This window comes from Arvicanthis niloticus, chromosome 1 (genome assembly GCF_011762505.2).
Source record: "Arvicanthis niloticus isolate mArvNil1 chromosome 1, mArvNil1.pat.X, whole genome shotgun sequence".
Lineage (NCBI taxonomy): Eukaryota > Metazoa > Chordata > Mammalia > Rodentia > Muridae > Arvicanthis > Arvicanthis niloticus.
This window is the reverse complement of record NC_047658.1, coordinates 27537653-27561151: the sequence shown is the minus strand read 5'-3', so window position 1 is coordinate 27561151 and position 23499 is coordinate 27537653. Positions and strand designations below refer to the sequence as shown.

Sequence of the window (23499 nt, the reverse complement as noted above, 5' to 3'; positions counted from 1 at the left end):
ACATACAGGCTTTTGGGATAACTCTGCTCCAGTTGTTTGGGACTCACATGAAGCTAAGCTGCACATCTGCTACATATGTGCAGGGATGCTTGGGTCCAGCTCATGTATGTTCTTTGGTAGTTGGTTAGGACTCTGAGAGCCCCAAGGGTCCAGGTTAGTTGATTCTGTTGGTCTTCCTGTGGAGTTCTTATACCCTTCAGGGCCCTTAATTCTTTCCCCAACTCTTCCATAAGAGTTCCTGAACTCCATTCAATGTTTGGCTATAGGTCTCTGCATTTGTTTTAGTCAGCTGCTGAGTGGAGCCTTCCAGAGGACAGTGCTGCTAGGCTCCTGTCTTATAAGCATAACAAAATATCATTAGTGGTGTAAGGGATTGCCCATGGGATGGATCTTAAGTTGAGCTAGTCATTGGTTTGCCATTTCCCCCATAAATTCTGGGTTGAAAGTTTTGTGGGTGGGTTGCTGTTCTTATCTCTCCACTGGGAGTCCTGCCTGGCTACAGAAGGTGGCTACTTCAGGCTTTATATCTTCCAGTCTTAGGAGTCTCAGCTAGTCAGCTCCATAGACTCCCTGGAGCCTTGACACATCCCAGTACCAAGGACCAGCCTTGGCTTGGGATTGGGTCTTGAGGAAGGTGTTTGAGAGCAGTGAAAGAAACAACTCAAAGTCAATGATGGGCTGCAAGCTGACAGCTTAGTAGTCTACTCGAGATACCTCTCGAGGTAGCTCAGAAAACCTGCTAGAAAGATTCTTAAAAAAGCTATGTTAGCTCTCTGGATAGCTCTTGTGTTTTCTAACCAAAGTCTGAAAACCTGCTAGACAAAAATTCTGAAAGAGCTGAAATAGCTCTCTAGATAGGTCAGCTCTTGTACACCAAAGACCAGTCTTTTATTTACTAAGCAATTTAGTCATTTAACACAGGTTTCCTTTAGATTACCTCATGTTCCCCTTAGAAAAAAAACAGCAAGCATATTTTTTTAACATAAAAATAAACCCAGAGATCTGTCTGCCTTTGTAAACACAAACACTAAGCTTAGCTGTGTGGAATCCTGCCCTAAGATCACCACTCTCTGGCTTCATGATGTCTCTTTTATTACTTGAACCATGAGCCTTGTGTGTGTGTTTTTAAAACTATTCCTTTCTATTTTACTGACTCAGGAGCAGCTACTTCTGTTTTTTCAGGTCTGTGAAACTTCTCATACAATTCATATTACATCCTTATATTTTGCATAGTTGAGAAATTCTGTTTCTATATTCTTAGACACACATTTTCAGAGTTCTTTCTCACAGCCTTAAGGGATGTCCTGAAGGTCACAGCACTGCCACTTTGCTGAAGAACATTAGGTATATCCTCACCTCCTGGAATTGTGCTGTTTCATTATGGAGTCATTATCCTTGGCAGAGAGAACATTCCCTGATGACCTTGGCAAGGAGAACTTTCTCTGAAGGAGGAACATGAAGTAAAATGTGTACATTATTGTACTAACAAGCCTTACAGCTAGAGCAACCATCTGCACTTGAGGAGACCCATGCCCTGATGTTCCTGCTCCAGGGTTGGGAACCATGTCACTCCATCCCCTCTGCAGCCATGTTGGACCCAGCATCCCAGGTCTCTGGCACTTCCTACAGATGCCATCCCCTTTCCACCACTGATTTCTGTTGTCTCTTCTTTGCTCTTTGCACATATGATACCTCCATTCTGTTACTTTCTCCACCTCCCACCTAGTCCTTTCAACACACCTGCTAGCAAGACATGAATACAAATATTCATTGTAGTCTAGTCAATGAGTCTTAACTCTTTATTTTCACATTTTCTTTCTGACCTCTCCACATTTTTGAAGGAAAATCTCTGAAGATTACCCCTATTTAGTATGATAACATAAGCTGAGAAAGATGACAAGACACATTTTCTAAATATGTGTAGACAATGATAACTTTAAGTTTATTTTATTTTGAAAACTGATGCTTTATTAATTTCCACAAGTTTCAAGTAAGTGTCATGTTTTGAAAAAAGAATCACAGAATTTATCTTTTATGTTCAAATGTTCTTACTTTATATTGCAGGACTTGCAATGAAATCAAGACACAAAAATGTACCTCTAAATTTTGATCTACACTGTCAATAATCAAAGCAGAATTTACATGAGGCAATCATTTTAAAGGACTGGATAAAGGTGTTTGTGTGTGTATCTATTCTTTGTATATTATTAAGCTGTTCATGTCAATAGAGAATGGTAGTGTTTGTGCTGCTCCAAACCTTATCCTCTCCTCTGAATGAAGCCCTTCCCCCAACTGGAGTGCAACAGTGAGTTGAAGAGAAGGCTTCTTTTCCAGCTTTTTTTCGATAGATCCTTTTTAAAATTACTTAATTTATTGCCTTTACATTACAACCATAGCTTCCCCTTCCTCTTCTCCTCCGTGGTCTTCCCTCCCTCTCACATTACCTCCCCGACATCCGCCTGTCCTTCATTTCTCCTTAGAAAAGGCTCAGAAAAAGGGAGGCTTCTCATTGGATATCAATCCACCTTGGCATATCAAGTTGGGGTAGGACTAGGTACATCTTCTATTGAGACTAGACAAGGCAGTCCAGTTAGGGGAAAGAGATCCAAAAGCAAGCAACAGAATTAGAGGTAGCCCTTGCTCTGGCTGTTAGTAGTCCCACATGAAGACCCAGCAGCATAACTCTTACACTTGTGGCAAGGGTCTAGGTCCATTCATACATGCTCTCTGTTGGGCTGATCAGTCTCTGTGGGATCCCATGGGCCTAGGTTAGTTGATTCCGTATGTTTCCTTGTGGTGTCCTTGACCTCTTTGGCTTCTATCGTTTACCCCCTGTTCCATAGATTTCTCCAAGTGTCATCTAATGTTTGGCTTTCAATTTCTGCATCTGTTTCCTCCAGATGCTGTTTTCTTCCCCAGGTTTTTAAAACTACATTTTACAATATATTTATTTCTCAGAAAATATTGATCTATAGGTATTGATCAGATATCACAGGAGCATGATGAGCAAGTCACAGTGCAGATTATCATTTAGGCATTTTTTTGGCTAAGGATAGAGCTCTCTATGTGATTATGATACTGTATCTAAGAGTTTATGAATGCCATTCATTCTTGATGTGGAGTGCAATCAGCACTAGGATTGACAGACCATGGGAAGATGATGAAAACACACAATTTTATCCTTGTCTCCTCCCGATCATCATATTGATGAATGTATCTGTGCTTCCAGGCATTATTCTAACCATGTCATATACAGCAACTCACATAACCCAACTTTTCTACAGTAGAAATAATTTTATTTCCATTTTACTGATATTCGACTGATGTGCAAATACATGAGTGACCTGTTCAGTATTTACATATACTAGTTCAATCCATGTGGTTTCACTCCTGATTTCACCACCCCCACTTTTAAAAAAGACTTTTTTTCAGTCCTGAATATAAGTGTGATTCTGAGTGTGGGTATGTAGACAAGATGAACGGTATCTGGAATTGCAGTCATTGTGAGATATGTGATATGGGTGCTAGCAATAGAAATGAAGCTCTCAGCAAAGCAGTATCTATTCTTAACTGCTGAGCTATTTCTCCAACTCCCAGATTTCATCTCTGCATCATTGCACTGTTTCATCTTCTTAGAGATAATTAGTATAGGCAGTTAAACCCAGTGCCTCATGCTTAGTAGCCAAGAGTCCTTACACTGTTTTACTTTTTGATTACTGTGATAAGACACAATGACAAAGGTAACTTATAAAAGAAAACAGTTAATCTGGGGTCATGGTTCCAAAAGGTTAGAGTCCATAACCATTATGATGCAGAATGTATCTGGCATGCAGCAGGCAAGCATGTATGGTGCTGGTGGAGTACCTGGGAGTATACCTCTGACCTAGACCAACAGGTGATCTTCAATGTCAAAGACTTACGTGAATGACTGGGGATGAGAGAATAGATGTGCTGGGTTGCTTTCTGCCTGATACAAGCTAGAGTCAGCAGAGAGAAAGGAACTTCAATTTAGAAAGTGCTTCTAAAAGATTAGACTGTATACAAAACTGTAGGGCATTTTCTTTTTTTTTTCATTTTTTATTGGATTTTCTTCTATTTATATTTCAAATGTTATCCCCCTTTCCTGTACCCTCCCCAATCTCCCCATTACATCCTCCCTCCCCCTGCTTCTATGAGGGTGTTCCCCCACCCACCCACTCCCACCTCCCCACCCTGGCATTCCCCTACATTGGGGCATTGAGCCTTCACAGGACCAAGGGCCTCTCCTCCTGACAAGGCCATTCTCTGCTACATATGAGGCTGGAGCCATGGGTCCCTCCATGTGTACTCTTTGATTGGTGATTTACTCCTTGGGAGCTCTGGGAGGTGGGGTCTGGTTGGTTGATATTGTTGTTCTTCCTATGGGGTTGCAAACCCCTTTAGTTCCTTCAGTCCTTTCTCTAACTCCTCCATTAAGGACCTTGTGCTCAGTGCAATGGTTGGCTGCGAACATCCGTGTAGGGCATTTTCATAACTAGAGATTGATGTTAGAGGGTCCAGTCCATTGTGGATGGGGGTGTCCCTGGGCTGGTAATCCTGGGTTCTATAAAAAAACAGGCTGAGCAAGCCATAGGAAGCAAGCCAGTATACTGACCTGTTTTGTGTGTCAACTCAACACAAGCTGGAGTCTTCAGAGAGGAGAGAGCCTTAATTGAGGAAATGCCTCCATAAGATTCAGCTGTTAAGCATTTTTTTTTAAAAATTAGAGATCCATTGTTGGTGGTGCCATCCCTGGGAGGGTGGTCCTGGCTTCTGTTAAAAAAAAAAAAAAAAAAAAGCAGGCTGAGCAAACCGTTAGCAACACCCCTCCATGGCCTCTGCATCAGCTCTCGCTTCCAGGATCCTACCTTGCTTGAGTTCCAGTGATGAATTCCTTTGGTGATGAACAGCAATGTAGAAATATAAACCAAATAAACTCTTCCCTTCTCCACTTGCATTTTGGTCATGGTTTTGTAGCAGCAATAGAAATTCTAACAAAGACAGCCAGTAAAGAGCAGTCCTCTATAGCTTCTGTATCAGCTCTTTCTGTCTGATTTGAGTTCTTGTCTTGATTTACTTCCGTGATGAACAGTGATATGAGGAAGTGTAAGCCAAATAAGCCCTTTCCTCTCCAAGTGTTTCATCACAGCAATAGTAGGACAATAGAGATGATAATGTTTATTAAGGTTATTAAGAAGTACAGTGTATTATATACTATTTGAAGTAGAAAAAAAAAAGGGGGCCAAGGTCCACAGAAAGCAAAAGCAAACAATGTTTGCAAAGATAATATGGGCTACCTCAAACACACAGAGTTGATAGTCACAGCTTTTCTTGAGGCAAAGCTGTTTTCCCAAGGATCCAACCCTTAACTCCTTCAAGGCCCTGAGCCCAGTGCCAGTCTGGACCTTACCAAATCTGCCCTTGGGCAAGGACATAGAATGAGAGTCCCCTTTGTCTTTTGATCAGTTCCTCTGAGAAAGTCATGGATTTGTCTGGCTTTCAAAATACATTTATCTAAGCCACAAGCATGAGGCATAGAGAAAGAGCCAAGTGGAATGGCTTGGGCTTTTGAAAAATCAAAGCCTACCCCCAGTGCCACACCTCCTCCAATAAGATCACCTTGCTCTAACAAGGGCATATTCTCTAATTCTTTCCAAACAGATCCACAAACTGGGGACCAGTCATTATTAAAATTTCCATCTTCTACTGCCTTGCTCCCATGGGCTTTTGTCATATAATAATCCAAAATGTATTTAGTCTAACTTCAAAGGTCCCCATAGTCTTTTCAGTCTCAATACTGATTAAGAGTCCAAAGTCTTTTATGAAAGTCAATGCAATCTCTTAATTGTAATTCTATGTAAAATACAAAAAGGGGAATAGTGAGGAAATATTGGACTAAAGTAAGACTGAAACCCAGAAGGAAAAACCTCAAATTCTGTAGCTTAATATCTACTGTCAAAGACTTAGATGGCTCAGTCCTTTCAGCTTTGCTGCCTGCAACATACCTCTCTCTCTTGGAAATATTCTATTCCCTACACGAAGCTCTCCGTGGCAGGTATCCCATGGCCCTGGCATTTCCACCAATTGGGGTCTCCAATGCAACCCAGGCTTCACATTAACAGCTTTATGCAATGGACTCCCAGGACCTTCTTGCAGGTACTCCCTTGCAAGAATCCTGAGATCAGCAGATTTCCTTAACCATGGAGGAAGATTCCACAGCCCTTTGACCACTGTATCCTTCTGTACTCTAAGGTGAGAACCATGTGGTCTATGCTGTCCAGTTCTGCTTGGCATGGAACCTGGTCCCCTCTTTGAATTTACGTTTACATAAGTTTTGATGTGTTGATACTTTTATTTGTCAAATAAGTTTTTTCCCTTTAATTTTGGTGTTAGGGGAGCCCTTAGGTATTTCCTATTTATAAGTTGTAAACTTATCTATCATCTTGCAATGAAGGTACCACACCCTTTCTGTATTTTTTTTCATTGTTTGCTTTTTGTTATTGTAGTTCAGCATAAGAGTGATCACTAATTACCACATGATGAAGTCAAATATTGACATTTCCTCTACCAATGAAATTAGTCTAAAACTTCAACTTAGCAACCAGCAGAAAATTAAGGCAAAGGCAAAAACCCCCAACCAACCAACCAACCAACCAACCAATCAAACAACCAAACAACCAAACAACCAAACAACAACAACAAGAACAACAAAAAGACAACCCCCCCAAAAAACCAAGCCACATTCTTTTCCTAAATAGTACAAGAAGGGACTCTAACACAGTTGAATGAGGTGATTAATTTCACCCATTTATTATTAAAACATTATTAAAGGAAATATTTGAATTTCAAAACAGGAGTAAGGAAAGTCACAAAATAAAGCTTAAAGTTAGATTACAGCCATTGTTTTTTTTAGCTACTTGGCAATTTTTGGTCCAGAATGTTCCTCCAGCCCCCACCATGGCAGTGCTGGTGACACTGTCCTTAAAAAGAAGAACTTTGGATGGGTAAACAAAAGGATTGTTATAGGGTATTTACCTATAAGTTTAAAGATGGGGTTTTCTTTACCAGAAAAACAGATCTTATAAAACAGGAACCTCCCTTAGCCTTGCCTGCAAAGGTCAACTATCTTGGGAAAGGGCACGTAGTTTCTAGTCAATCCAGACTGTATTAGCTCAGACCCCCACTCTGCCGACTGTATATAAATCTGCTTGCTTTCCTACCATTTGACTCTTCTCTCTGCCTGCTGAGAGATAGACTAGGTGGTTTGATCTCCAATAAATCTTCCTACCCACAGAGTGGTTTAGTTGCCTGTAACTGCACCATCACTTACAGGCAAGGCTTTCCTTTTCCTTTTCATTATTCACTTTTCCCCATTTCTCTCTTCTCTTCACATCCATTAAATAATGTTAGGTCATCTGCTGCTTCTGATGCACATCACCTTCCTTTTCATAGAGCATCAATTTACGTGAAAAGACTGTGGTTTCAAGACTAATTTTGACTTTGCAAAAAGGATGAAGAAAATATTTCAAGTTCTATAAAAGGTAGAAAATACTTGATTTTATAACAGGTTTTTTTTTTTTTCATTTTCAAGCTAATAATCATGTAAGAGAACATAATTCTGCAGTTATTTTTCTCTTAGTTTCTATCCAGAGATTTTCTATAGAGAAAGGAAAAAAAATAAGAGAAGCAGATTTGTCCCTCTAAGTTGAGTTGCTTTGGAAACAACTGTGGTCCTTGAGAATTTTATTTATAGGGAGTGACAACATCTTTCAATATAGTGATTATCAGTTATCAAAAGGGAGAAGTGAGGCAGAAAAATGAATTCTGTTTAACATCCTGGGAAAGGAATGAGTTTTAGATTATAAAAATCAGTTTTAGAAAGAGAAGAAGATAGTGGTCTGAAGGATGCATTTTTGAAGATTTGCTTAGCAAATTCGACAGGAGAAGCTGTTGAAGAGTCTTCACTGAAGTCCCTTTTGAATGTCCAGTGGGAACAGTGTATATGCAAAGCTTTACTTAGACATTACTACTGTATAAAATGAATCACAATACTAGTTTCTGAGAATCTGAGACACCTTATTGAATATGAAATATTTTTCTCTTTTAGCTAAACTATGTATATCCTTATTTAAGAGTTGCTATGCAGATATAATAATGAATTTATGCATATCAATGATAATTTACTCTTAACAAATATTCTAATACATAGATGATCATGGAGGAAGAGAAATTAACAAGTAGATAGTTCAAGTATCCCACATGGAGCAAAATAGTGCCAGAATTTCAATTAAATGAGTTGGAACAAGCTCTAACCCTACTGTGTTCCAAAGGATCCAGATGTACCTTTGGCAAATGGAAGTGGTTATTATATTTTACCTGCCCCATCTTGAATGGAAAACTCTGTTCAAATGCATCTTCTTCAAGAGGAAAGCAGTTCTCTAGCAAGAGTGATTAGGATTCCTCTGCAAATATTTTGGTAGTAACTGATTTATATGTATATGTGAGCTAGATCATACGCAGGCTCACATGCAGATACAGTGGAAAAGCAGGCAAGGGTAGTGTATAAATGCAGACATGAGGCTTTGTAAAATTTATATATGAAGATGAAATTCAATTGTTAAATACTATTCATGTGTCATAAAATGTTGTCTTTTTGGATTTCTCAAAAATTTGAAGGTAAAGGTAATCATAGAGGTAAATGAAAGAAAAAAGCAAAAAAATTAAATAAAGCCAAATTACCATGTGCCCTTACTTATGTAGTGTCAGAACCTCTTTATAGATGTCATTATTCTCACTTTTAATGAACAGAGTTTCATAAGAAAACTGTTATGTGAGGAAGACAATTAAGGCGTTGCAAACCACCGAACTATTATTTTTAAAATAATTATGTTAGTACAAATTAACTCAGTTACATACATGTTTGATATGCACTCATTGAATATTTTCTGTGAGTTAAGAAATTGAAATACCACCTTAATAACTGTTGGTTCATTATGAATGGTTTTATGTTTTTAGACTATGTTATAATAAGAAGTAGGTATTTATGGGTTCATGAACATTAAACAGCACACACATTTGCATAGAGTTGTATACCAGTATAATTGCCAGTTAGGAAAACTGAATACATTCACTTTTAAATTTAGATGACAAAAATGCCTTTACAAGAAAATTGGTTTCCTATTAAGTGCATGTATCCAATAAATGAAAAGGAAAGAATGTTACACTGAAGGAAGGTCAGGAAGAAGCAGCTGCTAATCTTAGAGTCCAGGGTGGTGGGGGGTCGGGGGGGGGGGAGGTTGGACATGAAAGAAGGTGGAGGGAAGTGAGTTTGGAGGGATTGAAGGGAGAAAACAGAGGAGAAATTGATGAAATTGTATTTTGACTATTACATATGAAAATAGCAACAGTAAAATATGAATAAAATGGCCTAAAAGACCCGAAATTCATGTAAAAAATGTATATTATGAAACAAATGATACAGATAAGAACATGGAACCACAGATTTTTTTTTTTGTTTTTTTTTTTTGTCTAGATAATCATAAGCTTTGTCATATCAAAGGAGAAAAATAATTTATAAGCCCCATTTTTCTTTTCTTTTTTTCTTTTTAAAAAACAAAATGGGTTATTTCACAGTTTATTTTCTTATAGATAAGCCCCATTTTTCAATAGAAGAGTTATTAAAGATTTTTGAGGTCAAGTTTTAAGCTTCCACAGGCATGAATGCCCACTTAAGGTATAATGTGCTTTGTCTGATTCACATTACCCTTTTTATTACACATTGTGTTCTTTCAAAATAGTTTATTAAATATTCACATCTGCTCATAATGCGTTTGGATCACTTCCCACCTCAATTCTCTTCTCATCAATTCTCCTACTCTCACCCTCCATTTTTCCTCTTAACTTCGTGCTTTCTCTTTTCCACCCTCTCTCCACCTTTCTCTCTTCCTCCCCGTTTCGCCCTCTATTCTTCCATCCGAATGTGCCCCATTTCTTTAATGCTGCCACTATGCCCTTGAGTGTGGGACTAACTACTGGAACTGAGTAAACTCTCAGGGCTTGCATCCCTGAGGAAAACGGACTCACTCTTTCCTAGGAGCCATCAATTGCCAATAGCTCCAAAATGGGGCGGGGACTTCATGAAGTATGGTTCTCCAACCATACCATCATAAATGTTGGGGTTTCATATAGCTTCTTCTTGTGAACTTTCTGAACATGTAATACCAGCTGCTGTTTGTTCATGTGTACAGTTGTGCTAGGTCTGTTAAATACCTCTTACCCCCGCCCCCCCAAACTCCAATATAGACATCTTCTCCCTCTGGATCTTTTGAGTTTCCTGTCCCTTATTCTACAGTGACGTCTGAGTCTTAGGCTTCTTTTTGTAGGAGATAGCTATTAATGCAGAGACTCACATTGGGTAATGTGCAAATAATAAAAGACAGTGGCATGCTCAGCTCTAAATAAGACAGACACAGCATGTTCTTGACCTCCCATTATTTTCTGAATGCTATAATGGATACTGGGGTTGGTTTTATCTAAGAAGTAGCTAGAAGTGAGTAATTTAACTCATTATGAAAGAGATGGCTTAGATACAAGATTATATAGTAACGAATGTGTATCCATATTAGGAAATATATTCAAACTTGAGAGAAATACAAAATGTGACATCATGCAATGAATTTGTTTTTAATCAAAGAAAGAAAAAGAACTACTATTTAAAATAGAAAATTAGTGTATTCATATTATAGAAGCATTCCTGTTACTTATTACTTTTACAAAACAATATGTGCTTTTACTGTAAAACAGGGACTATTTGCGACAATTTGAGGAGGATTTTATGATAGTGAGTATTATTATATTCACCATCTTTAGAAGTTTATAACAATTTTTCGGCAATGGGAAATCAACTATCACAGGTATGTATATCTTTGCATCAGTTAAAATTAAAAAGAGTAAACCAGAGTTACTAAATATGTTTCCAGGGCTGGTTGCATCATATAATTGTGGCAGAGACTTAGGAAGTGAAATTATAAAGCCAAATGTAAAGTTGAGAACTGGAATGCACAAAATCCGTCTGCCTTTAGCCGTGTTTCAATTGGACTTTTAAAGACCTCCTGTGGTGACTGCTGCCTGTGCCTGCCTAACATCAGTTCAGCCAGTTCTAATGGATCCTAGACGGGGTATAATTCCAGGAAAGGCGTTTCTCACCCCAAATGATTTTATAATAACACACTTAACAATTCAACTCTGCACTTCCTGAAGACAGTGCCAGTAGATGCCAGACATCATGCAACCCAGAGTTTTAATTGTTAATGTTTAATGGATATAATTTGTAGATAATTAGAAAATATTAAAATATTGGATTAACTCTATTCATTAATCCAACAGATATATTTGTAATATTCACTAAAACACAGAGTGATCTACTTGTGAAATACCAACTATTCATGAAATTGAAAAAATATAGCAACAGACCCACATCCATAAAATAACCAATTTTCTTCATGTATATCTGCAACTCCTCATTTTTAATTATTTTCTTCTATAGCCACATTCTCCGTGCATGACTTCCCCATGCTGAGTTGATTGGATTGAGTATGCAGCTTGATAAAAGGTGGAACAAACATACAGCTTTACCTAGATAATTCAAATCATTCATAAGACCCAGATGAGTATTATTATGAATAAAGATTGCATCATTGTACGTCAAGCAGGAAAATGATAGGGCATGGGCTTTCCCTGATTTCCAGAAAGAAAAATTCAAAGAAAATGTATTCAGTTTGGAACTGAAGAAGAGAAGTAGCCAATGCTTAATTTTGAGAAACAGAGAGAGTAGTATGAAACAGCTCAGCTTTTTAGTTATCTTTTTCCTTAAAAAAATTCTTCTTGAGATAAACTTCTTTTTAGGCTTACATGAACATTTTCTTCTAAGATATTTGCCCAATGTGAATCAGCTTGCTTGGATTGGCTTTTACTATAAATCTCCTAAATAATATATGTCTAATATGAGTCCCATAAGTAATTTATCCACATCTTAAATTCTGCAAATCAGCAAAATAGCAATGGCTGCAATTGGAAAGTCATTTTTCAAATTCTTTAAACTGTAGTAGACAGCAAAACAGAGCAATTTTGCAAAGTGTATTTCTAATGCATCCTTGAAATGAGAAAATCATCATTACAACTATACAGACAGAAAAGAGAGGCCAGATTTTCTACAGATTTGTAGTATAGTAATCATTAGAATGAAATTCTAGTTCTGGATAACCTGCATTTCAATGATTATGATTTTTGTAATTTGGCCAATTTACCCTATAGATTTGTACCTCATTTCATTTATTTTTTAAAATGTAAGTGATAATAGTCTTTTCATATTCCCCCTTTAGATGATGGCCCAGACTTGTATCATTAATTCCATCTTCCCTTTTTGCCCCAGTCCAATGGGGCATTGAACTGGGATCAGAAGACCTGGAAGAGAGAACTGGAGGACAGGGGCCACAAAGAACAAGTGGCTTGTCTATAGTCTGATAAAACCACTGATTTTAATTTTTTCACACAGGGGTTATATACACATAGAAGCAGGATGTGGGGAAGGGGATGATGCAGGAGCGTAGGTGTTCTCAGAGTACAGATATCTTCCAGAACAGGGTATTGGCTGGGTGAAGATCAGGGAACAGGTCACTATGACTCTGTCTGTGATTCATTTGTTTCTTATCTAAGCTGGTTCTATCCACCAAGGCTACTTATCCACAAGGTCTATGACTACTAGTTCTTATCCAGGCTGGTAAATTTCCACCAAGGCTGCCTGTTTATAAGATCTTATTGCTATCTGTTTTAGGGTCAGTGTTTTTCCACAGAGACCAAGACTTTGTGTTATTAGGCATGTATGGCTGATACAGGCCTATTGCTGATTTCAGGCCTTCAGTGTATAAGCAAGGCTGCTTCTGACACCTTTTGATGTAGAGGGTAATGTTTCCACAGTGTTGTTTGAAGGGCTGCCCTGCCTAATAATAAGCACCCAAGTTAAGAAGCACCTTTAATTGTTATATCAATGAGTTGTGTATTTTACAAGGTGTCTTCTAGAGAGTAATGCTTTATAGATTCAGGTTTGTTTGTTTAATAAATCCTGAAACAATGCCATTTTCTTTGGAATCTAGTATAGTATATGTGATAGCAGAGAAAATAAGATTGTATAATTTTCTGTCTCCACCCTCTAGTAAACATTACATTGATTTAAAGTCACTTATAATATTTTTCTGTCTATAGAGGTCTGTATGAAAATTATACAAATGTAGAGAATAATAGATGTTTTAGCTTGGAGAGTACAGATGAGACTCTGAGTAACTGTTGAGTGTTTCCTAGTGGATCTTGAGAAGTGGGGTAGATAATGAAAACTATGATAATTGAAGATCTGACTGTAGGGCCAATGTTTTATTGTTTTTCATGCAATCCTATGACAGTGATAGCACAAACTCCAGCTTAAAACTAAGAATTTCTGGGGATTCTGATAATATAATAGTTACTTGTTGGTTTGACTAGATATCTGATAAAAAATAATTTAAAGAGCCAGGCAGTGGTGATGCACGCCTTTAATCCCAGCACTTGGGAGGCAGAGGCAGGTGGATTTCTGAGGTTGTGACCTGCTTGGTCTGCAAAGAGAGTTCCAGGACAGCCAGGGCCACACAGAGAAACTTTGTCTCCAAAAACAAAAAAACCAAACCCCCAAACCAAAACCCCAAACCCCAAAAACCAAACCCCCAAACCCCAAACCAAACCAAACCAACCAACCAACCAACCAACCAACCAACCAACCAACCAACAACAACAACAAAAAGCAAAACCAAACACATACAAATAAATAGAAAAACCTTAAATGAGGAAGGCTTTAGTTGAATTCACAGTGTGAAGTCACAGTGTATTATGAATGTGAAAACATGGTGGCAGGGATGGGCAGGGACTGATCACATTGTATCTATACTCAGAAAACAGAGTGATAAATGTTTAGCTTGGCTTCTTATTTTATTCAGCCAAGGGTATTCAGCCCATGTAGTGGTGCCATTCACATTCACAGTGAATCTTCATTCCCCAGCTAGACATTTCTAAGTATTATCATACTGCCATACTTTGAAGTATGTTTTAATAGTGCTTTTATATCCAGTCATGTTGAGGATGAAGTCTAACCAGCATACCTATAGTCCCTGGACTCTAGAAATTATTAAGGCAATAGATAAACAGTTTTGAAGAGGGGAATGAATTCACCAGAATCCAATGAGAGACTGCCTTAATCATATGTCAAATAGACTAGAAAACAAAGAATAGGGAACAATGGAGTTGTGCTGGAAGTCATGTGCATAGTTAGTGTGAGAACTTGTGCCTCGATGTTAAAGTTTAAAAAGAAGTGTGGCATATAGCAATGAAAGAAAATAAATAAGAAGATAAAAATTCTGGTAATTGGTAACAACACCCTTTATAATAGCCACAAATAATATAAAATACCTTGGAGTAACTTTAACCAAGCAAGTGAAAGACCTGTATGACAAGAACTTCAAGTCTCTGAAAAAAGAAATTGAAGAAGACATTTGAAGATGGAAAGATCTCCCATGCTCATGAATTGGTCGAATTAACATAGTGAAAATGGCTTACCAAAAGCAATCTACAGATTCAATGCAATTCCCATTAAAATTCCAATACATTGTTTTACAGACCTTGGAAGAGTAATTTCCACTTTCATATGGAAAAACCAAAAAGCTAGGATAGCTAAAACAATCCTGAACAGTAAGAGAACTTCTGGAGGTATCACCATCCCGGATTTTAAGTTGTACTGCCCAGCAATAGTAATAAAAACTTCATGGTATTGTTATAGAAACAGACAGGATCATCAATGGAATTGAACTGAAGCCCAGAAATAGAATTCAAACATCTACAGTCACTTGATATTTGTCAAAGAAGCCAAAAATCATATAATGGAAAAAAAGAAAGCATCTTCAACAAATTGTGCTGGTCTAACTGAATGTCTGCATGTAGAAGAATGGAAGTAGATCCAAATCTATCAACCTGTACAAAACTCAAGCCAAAGTGAATCAAAGACCTTATTGGATATACTAAATCTAATAGAAGAGAAAGTGGGAAATACCGTTGAATGCCTTGGTACAGGAGACAACTTTCTTTTCTTTTCCTTCCTTCCTTCTTTCCTTTCTTTCTTTCTTTTCTTTCTTTCTCTCCAGATTTTATTCTCCCACAGCCCTGTACACCCTTTGATCCATACCTCCTTCCTGTCTCCACAAGGATGTCTCCACCCCAACCCTCTACCCAACCAGACTTCTAAACTCCCTGGGGCCTCCAGTCTCTTGAGGTTAGGTGCATCTTCTCTGACTGCTCCAGAACCTGGCAGTTCTCTGCTGTATATGTGTTGGGGGACTCATATTAGCTGGTGTATGCTGCCTGGTTGGTGGTCTAGTGTTTGAGAGATCTAGGGGGTCCATTAATTAAGACTGCTGGTTCACCTACAGGGTTGCCCTCCTTCTCAGCTTCTTCCAGCCTTTCCCTAATTCAACCACAGGGTTGAGCAGCTTCTGTCCATTGGCGGGGTGCAAATATCTGCATCTGACTCTTTTAGCTGCTTGTTGGGTCTTTTGGAGGGCAGTCACGGTAGGTCCCTTTTTGTGGGCGCTCCATAGCTTCAGTAATAGTTTCAGGCCTTGGGACCTCCTTTTGAGCTGGATCCCACTTTGGGCCTGTCTCTGGACCTTCTTTTCCTCAAGCTCCTCTCCATTTCCATCCCCGAAGTTCTTTTGGACAGGAACAATTATGGGTCAGAGTTTTGACCATGGGATGGCAACCCCCTTCCTTACTTGATGCCCTGTCTTCATGCTGGAGGTGGGCTCTATAAGTTTCCTCTTACTGTTGGGCATTTCATTTAAGGTCCCTCCCTTCAGGTCCTGAGAGTCTCTCACCTCCCAGGTCTCTGGTGCATTCTGGAGGGTACCCCCAACCTTTCTGAACAGAACACCAATGGTTCAGGCTACAAATAAGATCAACAACTGATAAATCGGACTTCATAAAACTGAAAAAATTCTGTAAGGCAAAGGACACTGTCAATAGGACAAATGGCAGCATACAGATTGAGAAAAGATCTTAACCAAACTCTACATCTAACAGAGGGTTAATATCCAAAAGGTTATCAAGAAGTTATACAGCAAAAACCCAAATAACCAAATTAAAAAATTGAGTACAGAGCTAAACAGAGAATTCTCAACAAAGGAATCTCCAATGGCCAAGATGCACTTAAAGAAATGTTCAAAGTCCTTAGTTATCAGGAAAATGCAAATCAAAACGACTCTGAGATTTCATCCTATACTCATCAGAATGGCTAAGATCAAAAACTGAAGTGATAGCACATGCTGGGGAGGATACATGTTGGAGGCCAGCTCCATCGTTCTTGTTCAAGTTGACCTATCTTTATTCTAAGTTACTTTGCAGAGTCAACTAAGTTTGACTCTTGAGGGCTCTCAGAGACTGAACCACCAACCAAGGAGGGTACATGGGCTGGACCTAGGCCCACTGCACATATTTAGCAGACCCACTTCAGGTGGGTCCCCAGCAACTGGAACAGGGCTGTCCGTAAAGCTGTTGCTTATCTATGGACTCCATTTCCTTGGCAGGGCTGCTTTGTCTGACCTCAGTGGGAGAGAATTCACTTAGCCCAGCAGAGACTTGTGCCAGGGTGGGTGGTATATACATGGAGGCCTCCATTCTCCCAGAAGAGAAGGGGATGGACTGCTGGAGGGGCATACCTGGATGGGGCCCAGCCACTAGTATGTAAAGTTAATTAATAAATTAATCAGGGGAGACATACTAAAGTTAAAAAAGGAGAAAAAAAACCCCTCAACAATTCAATGAAAAAGAAACTCAGCAAAAGGTCTTACTATAGAAGACTTGAATTTTGCTGATTCTAGCATTTATGGTGTGACCATGAATAACTCATGCAGTTTCTTTTATGGTTATAATGGTATTAGTTAGGTTTTTGTTTTTTTACAAAACAAAACATTCTCTTTAAGAGAGAGAAGTGAGGCTCATAAAACTTCCAAAGCAAATGAAACTCAGCAAGCTAAGGAAGTAAATGAAACTCAGCAAGCTAAGGAAACTTGAAGTTAACCTCAATAAATCCACTGCCTCACCAAGCTAGACTTAGTGGGATGGCTGTTTTGGTTTAGCCCCAGTGTCCTGTGTGGGTACATAGATGTTTGTCCACACTCCCCTGTGGGTTTTTGAAAGAAAATGGACCCATAGACCCACAGGGAGTGGCACTATTAGGAAATGGCCTTGTTAGAGTAGGTGTGGCCTTGTTAGAGGAAGTATGCCACTGTAGGGGTGGGCTTTGAGTTTCCTTATGCTGAAGCTACGGCCAGTGTGGCAGTCTCCTTCTGCTGCCTGTGGCTCAAGATGTAAAACTCTCAGCTCCTTCTTTAGCATCGTGTCTGCCTGCACACTGTCATGCTTCTCACCACGATTATAATGGACTTAACTTCTGAATCAGTAAGCCAACCCCAGTCATATGTTTTCTTTTATAAGAGTTTCCATGGTCATGATGCCTCTTCACAACAATAAAACCCTAACTAAGACACCCCCTTAGAAATGTAATACAGTAAAATATATACAATGAAGAGATGATTGGTGAATCATGAAGTTTAAAGGTCCCACTAAATACTAGGGCATACAGAATGCCGTATATTATTATTATGTATGTCTTGGTGAAGTTGATATTTGAAGACAATTGCCTTCATTTTTCTTACTAAAATTACATGAGAATAGTTATAGGATGTTTGAGATGTGACAGACATAAGAGAAGCTGACAGACAATCCCAGCTCCTTTCCCTGTCCTTAACAGGCAATTTAGTATTGAGGCTCAGGGAGAAATGAGAAAGAGATCAGTCTTTGCTGTTTCATTCCTGGAAGGAGAGTGTTCTCCCAAGCTTTATCTTTGTAACCTCATCAATCCCAAGGCAGTGAACTGCCATTTGGAATCCCTTGATAAGTGGGATCATGTGTGGTTGAACTTCACTCCTCTGCAGAAGCTGTTTTGAATTGTAGGGAGCAATAAACAGGAATCACAGATTTCTTTTGTCCTCACTGTCTCTATAAATAGCGAACGTACTTATTGGAATCTACTGCTTTTGAATGTGTGTGTCTGTGTGTGTGTGTCTGTGTGTGTGTGTGTTTTCTTCCTTTTGGAATTAGAAAATTGGTATGGTATGCACAGTAAAATTTCTTCATAGGAATATGTTTTCAAAGAAGTATGCTAAGGTCCTTAATTTTGTCTGCAAAACAATAAAAGGCCCTACTACAATGGATTTTAGGAGAAAATCAGATTAACTTGAGAGGCCTCACATTTTATATTAGACAGTCAAATTGCAAATGATGGGACTTAGGGTCTCAAGCTGTGAATAAACTATATCTTTACTTATCAGCTCATAATTGAGAGTATTTAAGTATATACTTTGGTTTTAAAAATAATTATGGCAGTTTGTACACTCAGTTGCTCAATATCCTGCCCATTAAAGATGAAATAGTCAATTAGAGAGTAAGACATAAAAATGCAGATTAATTCAAAATAGGCATTAGATAGTGCATGATACTAAGAGAAAGCAATTTGAAAGGATTTCATGCTCTTGTTCTAAAAGACTGGCCTTTTACTGACTCTATGGCTATCATATTGATCAGCAGCCTGGCAGGAACAATCCAATTATGTAAGTTAGAATTAAATGTCAATATTGTGTAAGCAAATGTGGCACATGCATTTTTATAGTGAACTCTGTTGAGAACATGCTTTCTTTAAAATATGTTTTCCACTATGACAGTCGTCTTACTACTGAAAATGTTACCGCACAAAGCTAAATAGCAAAGGTATATTGACAGTGCTGAGAGACCCCCAAGCTCTGGATCCTTTACCAAGATTCTAAGTAGAAATACAATATTATACTGAATTAGCCATATAATCTATGAAAATTATTGACATTACTCAAATTGTTATTTTTTCCTTTTTTAATTGTATATTATATTTACATTTCAGATTTTATGCCCTAACCCCCCTTTTATTGGATATTATATTTACATTTCAAATTTTATCCACTTACCCCATTCCCTGCACCACCCAGGAACCCCTTATCCCATCCCCCCTCCTCCTGCTTCTATGAGGGTGTGCTCCCACCTACCCCCCACTCCAACCTCCCCACCCTCGAATTCCTCCCCACTCAGTGTTCAGCCTTCATGGGACCAAAGATCTCCTTTCCCACCTATGCCCAACAAGGCCATCCTCCCCAACATATACAGCTAGAGTCATGGGTCCCTCCCTATGTGCTCCTAGGCTGGTGGTTTAGACCCTGGGGAGCTCTGGTTGGCTGGTATTGTTGCTCTCCTCATGGGGCCACCAACCCTTTCAGCTCCTTCAGTCTTCTCTCTAACTTCTCCATTGGGAACCCTTGATCAGATCAATGGTTAGCTGTGAGCATCTGCCTCTGAGGTATGTCAGACTCTGGGAGACCTCTAAGGACACAGCTATATCAGGCTCCTGTCAGCATGCAATTTCTGACATCCATATCAGCGTCTATCTTTGGTGACTGCACATGGGATGAATACCCAGGTGGAATGGTCCCCAGACGACCCCTCCTTCAGTTTCTGTCCCACACTTTGTCTCCATATTTGCTCCCTTGGGTATTTTGTTACTCCTTCTAAGTAAGACCTAGGCATCCACACTTGTTCTTCCTTCTTCATGAACTTCATGTGGTCTGTTAGTTGAATCTTGGCTGTTTCAAGGTTTTGGACTAATCTCCGCTTATCAGTGAGTAAATACCATGTGTGTTCTTTTGTGATTGGGTTACCTCACCCAGGATGATATTTTCGTGTTCCATCCATTTACCTAAGAATTTCTCAAATTCATTATTTTTAATAGCTGAGTAATATTCCATTGTGTAAATGTACCACATTTTTTGTATCCATTCCTCTGTTTAAGGACATCTGGGTTCTTTCCAGCTTCTGGCTATTATAAATAAGGCTGTTATGAACATAGTGAAGCATATGTCCTTGTTATATGTTAGAGCATCTTCTGGGTATATGTCCAGGAGTGGTGTAGCTGGGTCCTCAGGTAGTGTTATGTCCAATTTTCCGAGGAACCGCCAGACTGATTTCCAGAGTGGTTGTTCTAGCTTGCAACCCCTCCAACAATGGAGGAGTGTTCCTCTTTCTTCACATCCTCGCCAGCATCTACTATCACCTGAGTTTTTTTATCTTAGCCATTCTGACTGGTATGAAGTGGTATCTCAGGGTTGTTTTGATTTGTATTTCCCTGATGACTAAGGATGTTGAGCATCTCTTAAGGTGCTTCTCCGCCATTCGAGATTCTTCAGTTGAGAATTCTTTGTTTAGCTCTGTACCCTGTTTTTAAATAGAGTTATTTGGTTGTTTGGAGTCTAATTTCTTGAGTTCTTTGTATATCTTGGACATTAGCCCTCTATCGGATGTAGGATTGGTAAAGATCTTTTCCCAAACTGTTGGTTGCCGTTTTGTTTTATTGACCTTTGCCTTACAGAAGCTTTGCAATTTTATGAGGTCCCATTTGTCAATTCTTGATCTTAGAGCATAAGCCATTGGTTTTCTGTTCAGGAACTTTTCCCCTGTGCCTAGGTATTCGAGGGTCTTCCCCACCTTCTCTTCTATTAGTTTCAGTGTATCTGGTTTTATGTGAAGGTCCTTTATCCACTTGGACTTGAGCTTTGTACAAGGGGATAAGATTGGATTGATTTGCATCCTTCTACATGCTGACCTCTAGTTGAACCAGCACCATTTGCTGAAAATGTCCTTTTTCCACTGGATGATTTTAGCTCCTTTGTCAAAGATCAAGTGACCATAGGTGTATGGGTTCATTTCTGGATCTTTAACTCTATTCCACTGATCTTCCTGCCTGTTTCTGTACCAATACCATGTAGTTTCTATCACTATTGTTCTGTAGTTTGAGGTCAGGGACGGTGATTCCCCCAGAAGTTTTTTTATTGTTGAGAATAGTTCTCGATATCCTGGGTTTTTTGTTATTCCAAACGAATTTGCAAATTGCTCTATCTCTATGAAGAATTGATTTGGGATTTTGATGAGGATTGCATTGAATCTGTAGATTGCTTTTGGCAAGATGGCCATTTTTACTAAATTAGTCCTGCCAATCCAGGAGCATGGGAGATCTTTCCATCTTCTGAGATCTTCTTCTATTTCTTTCTTCAAAGACTTGAAGTTCTTGTCATACAGATCTTTTACTTGCTTGGTTAGATTCACTCCAAGGTATTTTATATTGTTTTTAACTATTGTGAAGGGTGTCATTTTCCCTGATTTCTTTCTCAGCCTGTTTATCCTTTGAATAGAGGAAGGCTACTGATTTGTTTGAGTTGATTTTATATCCAGCCACTTTGCTAAAGTTGTTTATCAGGTTTAGGAGTTCTCTGGTGGAAATTTTAGGGTTACTTAAGTATACTATCATATTATCTGCAAATAGTGGATATTTTGAGCCTTTGGGCTAATATCCACTTATCAGTGAGTACATACCATGTGTGTTCTTTTGTGATTGGGTTACATCATCCAGGATGATATATTCTTGTTCCATCCATTTGCCTAAGAATTTCTGGAATTCATTGTTTTTAATAGCTGAATAATATTCCATTGTGTAAATGTACCACATTTTCTGTATCCATTGTCCTCTGTTGAAGGACATCTGTTTTTTCCAGCTTCTGGCTATTATAAATAAGGATGCTATGAGCATAGTGGAGCATGTGTCATTGTTATATGTTGGAGCATCTTCTGGGTATATGCCCAGGAGTGGTATAGCTGGGTCCTCAGGTAACGCTATGTTCATTTTTCTGAGGAACCTCAAAAGCCTGACATATACAGAGGTCCATGTTCACAGCTAACCACTGAACTGATCATGGGGTTCCCAATGGAGGAGTGAGAGAGAAGACTGAAGGAGTTGAAAGGGTTTGCAGCCCCATGAGGAGAGCAACAATACCCACCAACCAGATATCCCAGGGTGTCAACCACCAGCTTGGAAGCATATAGGGAGAGACCCATGACTCTAGCTGTATATGTAGGGGAGGATGGCATTGTTGGGCATAGGTTGGTGAGGAAGTCCTTGGTCTAGTGAAGGCTGGATGCCCCAGTATGGGGGAATTCGAGGGTGGGGAGGTGGGAGTGGGTGGGTGGGGCCACATCCTCATAGAAGCAGGAGGAAGGGGGATAGGATAGGGAATTCCTGGGTGGGAGGGAATGGGGAAAAAGGATCACATCTGAAATGTAAATAAAATATTAAAAAAAAGATTAAAAAAGGAATACCATTAGAATACCAAACTAGTTAGTTAACATATATACAGAGCACCTAGGTCAGACTCCTACAGGCTCCCTGATCTCTGTGAGCCCCCATGAGTCTGTGTCAGTTGATTTACCAAGGACCCTGTTATAGTCTGGTTTCCCTGACTCCTCTGGTTTCTCTAGTTCTTTATCCTCCTGCTCCTGCTCCTCCTGCTCCTCCTGCTCCTCCTGCTCCTCCTGCTCCTCCTGCTCCTCCTGCTCCTCCTGCTCCTCCTGCTCCTCCTGCTCCTCCTGCTCCTCTTGCTCCTTTTCCTCCTGTTCCTGCTCCTCCTCCTCCTCCTCCTCCTCCTCTTCCTTCTTGTCCTCCTTTTCTTCCCCCTCTTCCTCTACTTTAGGACTCCCCGAACTGTGCTTAATATTTGTCCGTGGGACTCTGCATCTGCTCCCATCAGTTGCTGAATGGAGTCTCTCTAATGATGATTCTGCCAGGCTCTGGTCCCAGAACATTCTGTAGGTAGAACAAATGTAGTTAAAGGTTTTGTGGCTTGGTTGATGTTTCAGTCCTTCCACTTGAAGCCCTAACTGGTTACAGAAGATGGTCAGTTCATTACTAGTGGTCTTTGCTTAGAGTTACTCTAATAGATTCCATGGTGTTTCCATGGCACTAGGATTCTTCATCATCCCTGAATTGTAGTGTCCCAATTGCAGTTATTTTGCCCATTATTTTCTGCCTCCCACCTGATTCCCCCTGTTCTCAAACCTGCTCAGGACCTGAGTCTACCAGTAAAATCTATTCTATATCCCCTTTCTAGGGAGATCCTTGTATCCTCCCTTAAGCCCTCCTTGTTATTTAGCTTCCCTGGGTCTGTGCGTTGTTACATGTTTGTCTTTTACTTTACAGCTAATATCCACGTAGCATATTTAAGGGACATCTAGGCTATTACCAGTTTCTGTCTATTATGTATAAAGATGCTATGAATATAACTGAGAAAGTGTCCTTGGTGGTAGGATGGAGCATACTTTGAGTATATACCTGGAAGTGGTATACTTGGATCTTGAGGTAGATTGATTCTTAATTATCTGAGAAACTGTCATGCTGATTTCCTAAGTGGCTGTACAAGTTTGCATCCTCATATGCTGTTGCTT

At 39.3% G+C, this 23499-nt stretch overlaps 1 non-coding gene across 1 annotated transcript; it reads right to left on the bottom strand.

Annotated features, from left to right (window-relative positions):
- Positions 1–784: 784 nt before the first annotated feature.
- LOC117699568 (U7 small nuclear RNA) lies at positions 785–848 on the bottom strand. Its single transcript, XR_004605212.1, has one exon. It is a non-coding gene; the product is annotated as a U7 small nuclear RNA (small nuclear RNA).
- Positions 849–23499: the final 22651 nt, after the last annotated feature.